We start from the raw sequence: 6,000 nt of genomic DNA, 5'->3' as shown, positions 1-6,000 counted from the left end.
TAAAGTTATGAACTTGAAATTTTCAAGGAATGTGCCCAATTTAGTTTTAGGAAAAGTCAGAAAATTTCAGCATCGTAGCTTCAGCGGTTTCGGAGATATTCCCGAAAAACCTGAGGGGTGGATAAAAACAACCCCCCTGCGACTAATAGGGTTAAAAATGTTTTTTGTAACCCGTTATTCAAAAACTGATTTTTACATTTAGTCGTGAGATTAAAACGAAACATGTCAACATGTTGAATTGATGTAGGAAACATGTCAAATCACTGTATAATAATGTTCGGAAAGCTTGACGTCGCTGGCCTAACGCGTTAAGAGGCTACTCGCAAAAAAAAAAAAACAACTGAAGTTGGCGGCAGATTTGTCTCCCTCCCTCAGCTGCAGACGCGGGTCAATTGTTGCCTTGACGAGCAGATTCGCGTTTTAGTGAAAAGAAGTCTATTCAGACTCAATGGAAAATGCGAATAAAAATAAAGGTTCTTTTAAGTTGGGTAAGAGTGTTATAAGAGTGTTGTTTTAGGGTTTATGTGTATATCTATGTGCATGTCGTGTGTCTGGGTGTGATCGTGCCTTGTTGATTGATCCCTTTCGCTCGCGTGGGTGCCCCCTAGCACCATTCCTTCCCCGTGCGTAGAACCTGACGGGAGGTGCTGGTGAGAGGAGCTGGTGCTCGGCTGCCGCTCTGAGGCCCGACTGACGCGCGTCAGAAGCCTCACTGATGTCACAGCACGTGTCCCCTTTCATCGGTCCGCACGCCGGCTCGCTAGGCTGGCTTCCAATGGCCGGCTGTTCCGGTCGAGTGCGCACCCCCACCGCATCCCCCACTGCACCCCCACCGCTGCCCCCGGTCAGGCCCGCACCCCGTCGGCACCGCAGGGAGCCATAGGCGCAGGGCGTCTCATCAGAGAGCCGCCTGCCCAGCCAAATTGAAACACTATCTGTCAATTAGCGGCAAATGATCGCTTGTGTATGGGGAGTCGCGACGGAAGTGGGGAAAATGCGATAGGATGCTGGGGTAACGCGGTTAGCCACTCGGCGGTTATCGAGCGGCCTTTCTCGCGCAGCGTGCACGATTCTGCAGGAGTGGTCACTTTCTGGTAAAGACCGAAGGGGTTTACCAGAAAAGTGATTTTTCTTTTTAGCCATTTTCACTAGCTCGTTTGAAATGGAACGCAAACCTTATTTAATAGGCAGTTTAAGTAAAAAAGTAACCCATGTCGTAACAATTCTTTGAAAATAAAAACGAGCTTTAGTTACTACAGGATACAGGTGGTAGTTGCAACTTAACCCTCGCCGGCCGGGGGGGGGGGGGCGGTGCCGCCCCCCTATAGGGTTTTTTCGCGATAGCTCCGAACACGCTGGCGATAGAGAGCTGAAACTTGGCATACCTGACCTTTGATCCCAGCGGCATCTTTTGACACCAACCGCATTTTTGGGTCAGGTCAGGTCACTGACCTATGACGTCATAAGTGAACCTCTGCACGGTCTTCAGATGTCGCAACTTTGCAACGCCCTCACTGCCAGAGGAGATGTCACAGGGAAATGAAACTTGCATGATCTAGTATCCATTATGATTCTCACAACTTGTATATCTCGGATTTTTCCTAAAGGTCATATGAGGTCAGGTCATTTTCGTGACCTCACCATTATAAGTCAATGGGGAAAAATGAAAACTGCTATTCTGGCGCCGGGAACGATCTCCAACTATCTCAAGCACACAGAATCGTGATTTGATGCACTCCTTGCAAGGTTAGATGCGTCACTTTTGCAATGTTGACCTTCCGTGACGTCATTTATGACGTCATCAAGGTCATATTAGTTTTTCGTCAATAACCCCGATCAAATTGAGCTAGCGAGTCGAAAAAGCCACCAATGGACTCAGGAAGACCTGCCGAATCGAATGATATGCGACATGACCTCTTTCGACCAACTTCGTGACCTGGGGGTGCTGACCTGACCTTGACCTGAGGTCAACACCCTAAGTTGACCTGACCCGAACAAAAAGTATATCATTCGACGCGCCTGAGCGAGGAGAACACGATGCTGCCAAAATCGCGGCTCTGCGGCCGTTTTTTGCGAAGTTATTCACCAAAAACTGAACCGTACCCTGGGGCACTTGACCTGACCTCAGAGGTCACCGGTTGACCTAGGACCTTAAAATCGGGTACCAATCTCTGCGTCTCGTAACGGCGCACACGCTCGTTTTTTTCCGCGACGCGCTAGCTCCACCAGGGGCGAAACGGCGAGGGGGGGTGTCGTACCCGCCCCCCCCCCCTCGGCCGGCGCGTATGTAGAAAACCAATAGGTCCGGCGAGGGTTAATTTTATCGCGTTTGGAAAAATGTAAGTAATTACAGGCATTCAAACAAAGCAGGGCTCTAATTCTCACGCATTTCTTGAGAACGTCCTGAATTTATCATTGCATGCACTATGCATCTTGTCCCACGTTGAGCTGTTTACATAATTACATCAGTCAGTCCCGCCATGTAGCTCCAGGTTACGGCTGCTGCGCTGCCTTACAAAAATAAACAACATCAGTCCCAGTTCAACAACGCGCCGGAGATGCGCCTCCGGCTGTTCGGGCCCTGGCGGGGGTCGCCGGGGGCGGGGGAGGGGGAGGGATGCACCCCGTTTACCACTGCGGGTGGTGTTCCGTGAACCCTTGGTTCACGACTCATTACCAAATGCGGGGACCGGGCCGCGGTGGCCATTCAAACCAGCCATGGGTGGCGGAGAGAAGACGACAGGGAGAGAGGAAATTATGGCAGGAGTCGCACGGGAACGGGTTACACAGAAGTTCACTGCCCGCGGCAGAAGTTACGGGAACGGAAATGCGGCTGTTGGCCCGTTTTGGAGGCACATGGATTCCAGGATGGCACAACATCCCGTGACATCAAGGCTCAGTAAGTTGGCAGAGGGCTACAAAGATGGCTGGATCGACCGCTGACGATATTCGAGGTCTCAGAGTTATATTTTGAGGTGTTTTTGCATTAGCTGCTTAGCTGCTTACTCCAGACAAGTAAGGCAGGCAGCCATAAATGTCAGCAAAAAAAAAAAAAAGTTTTTAAGAATGTTGGAATGCTTCGTTGTTGATCAAGTTTTATTTTTATATGCGTTATAGGTAAGCAAACATTTTTAGTATCACTTGGTCTTGCTTCAAAAACTATAGCCACACTGGAGCCCAGAATACATTTGAAATTGAACATGCCTTATTATCTGAGCCAACTTTGCATGGTGTTTAGAGTGTCTGCTCAGAATGTCAGTGCTCTAGCGCCCGGCCCTTTACTGCCCTGCACTGCTAACCGGGTTTCGACAGAGGGTTCGTCGCAGCACGGCCCAGCCGTTGGTGTCTGTCCCGTCAGAGTCGATCGCCTCCTAGTCGGCCATCGCATCCTGAATTCTGGACCACCGACGACATCAATTGGTGGCGAGGAAGGGTGCAATTCGACGGCTTTCCCCAGCAAATAAGATGGTGGATTCATATAATGCTGAAGATTAGTCCAACACGCCATAAAAAAGCGACGCTGGCTTTTGTGAAGGGTCCCTTTTGAAGTAAAAGAGGCATTACTATTCAGCGAAAATGCGAAGAGTGAGATGAAAGGATGTGATAAATTTCTAACCAAAGTGATGAATGGAGCATTTACTATGGAAAACAGAACTAACAACGCCTGAAAAGAAGAATCTGTAACTTTTCAAAGAGCTGCTAAATGCTAGCGTGTTTTTATTCTTATGCGTGTAATTTATCGCTTTGAATTGTGTGGCATATAAAAAAGCCATTACATCTGCTTCATTTGTCAGAATTGATATAATTTAACTGGACCCCCCAAGTTTTTTTTTTTTTTGCTTACAAGTGCCTACCTTTGTACCTTTGTACCTTTGAACCCTTATATTGTGTATTCTGTATGCTAGTTATAATGCATACGGATTTGATTTCTAGACTTTCGGAAACGTTTCTTCTGGAGAGTTCTTAGCAATGCCTGAGGATAAGTTTTTTTTTGCGTGCAATGACGCCGACGAAATCACTGAACCATTATCACTCCTCATAGCTTCAATTGGCACTGCAGTCACTGTCAGTAAGGGCACCATACTTCGACGGACTGATAACGAGTTCTGGAGAAAGTTAAGAGCAAATAGGAACACATGGACGTTCTGAGAGCATTAGTTTACGAACGAAACTATGGAGCTTGGTTTCGACATCGCACCTTATTATTTATTTATTCATTTTTCTACTACTTTTTGCAGGTGACGCGAGTTGTCTCTCCCGATATGGGCGCTGGGATTGGGACATTGCTGAGATGCCGAGACGCACAGATCCATCTCTCTCCTGCGAAACACAACAGCCACCTTGAGCAGGCTCTTTGAGAGACGGTCTATGTCTTGACCTATATTTGTGAACGTAAACAGCCGCTGCAAACTATACAACGACTAAGAAGGAGAAGGTCAGTCATTTTTAGCTTTGATTTTTGCCTCTCCCTCTCTTTCCCTCTCTCTCCTCTCTCTTTATCTCTCTCTCTCTCTCTCTCCTCTCTCTCCTCTCTCTTTCTCTCTCTCTCTCTCTCTCTCTTCTCTTTCCCTCTCTCTTCCTCTAATTCCGACGGCGTTGAACAGGTGGACATTTGTCTTCCAAGCAAACAAGCATAAGCTTCTGCATAAGTTACGCAAAATTTAACCCTCGCCGGACCTATTGGTTTTCTACATACGCGCCGGCCGAGGGGGGGGGGGGGGCGGGTACGACCCCCCCCCCTCGCCGTTTCGCCCCTGGTGGAGCTAGCGCGTCGCGGAAAAAACGAGCGTGTGCGCCGTTACGAGACGCAGAGATTGGTACCCGATTTTAAGGTCCTAGGTCAACCGGTGACCTCTGAGGTCAGGTCAAGTGCCCCAAGGTACGGTTCAGTTTTTGGTGAATAACTTCGCAAAAAATGGCCGCAGAGCGCCGATTTTGGCAGCATCGTGTTCGCCTCGTCCAGGCGCGTCGAATGATATACTTTTTGTCCGGGTCAGGTCAACTTGGGGTGTTGACCTCAGGTCAAGGTCAGGTCAGCACCCCAAGGTCACGAAGTTGGTCGAAAGAGGTCATGTCGCATATCATTCGATTCGGCAGGCCTTCCTGAGTCCATTGGTGGCTTTCTCGACTCGCTAGCTCAATTTGATCGGGAGTTATTGACGAAAAACTAAAATGACCTTGATGACGTCATACATGACGTCACGCAAGGTCAACATTGCAAAAGTGACGCATCTAACCTTGCAAGGAGTGCATCAAATCACGATTCTGTGTGCTTGAGATAGTTGGAGATCGTTCCCGGCGCCAGAATAGCAGTTTTCATTTTTCCCCATTGACTTATAATGGTGAGGTCACGAAAATGACCTGACCTCATATGACCTTTAGGAAAAATCCGAGATATACAAGTTGTGAGACTCATAATGGATACTAGATCCTGCAAGTTCATTTCCCTGTGACATCTCCTCTGGCAGTGAGGGCGTTGCGAAGTTGCGACATCTGAAGACCGTGCAGAGGTTCACTTATGACGTCATAGGTCAGTGACCTGACCTGACCCAAAAATGCGGTTGGTGTCAAAAGATGCGGCTTGGATCAAAGGTCAGGTATGCCAAGTTTCAGCTTTCTATCGCCAGCGTGTTCGGAGCTATCGCGAAAAAACCCTATGGGGGGGGGGCGGCACCCGCCCCCCCCCCCCTCGGCCGGCGAGGGTTAATCCTAATTGCTGAATGCTGACGGTAGTCGAGTCTGAGATCTACTAGGAATAATTTGTGCCTCGGCTCATATTTGTCTGCCTTTAGTTATTTGCAACATAACCACGCTGACGCAAGGTAGGTTATATATTATTATTATGTTTACTAAATGCTGCTTACAAATAGTAAGATCCATTTCAGGTGCAATGCCGATTACGTCAGTCCCATGTTTAACCAATCAAAGTAGAGAGCGCGGAGTGAGGGGCGCTTTCAATTACGCTGTACCGAATTTCACATGTATGCGGTTACATAGCTG

Source organism: Amphibalanus amphitrite, unplaced genomic scaffold (assembly GCF_019059575.1).
Source record: "Amphibalanus amphitrite isolate SeventyFive unplaced genomic scaffold, NRLGWU_Aamphi_draft 000102F_arrow, whole genome shotgun sequence".
Lineage (NCBI taxonomy): Eukaryota > Metazoa > Arthropoda > Thecostraca > Balanomorpha > Balanidae > Amphibalanus > Amphibalanus amphitrite.
This window is presented reverse-complemented; position numbering follows the sequence as displayed.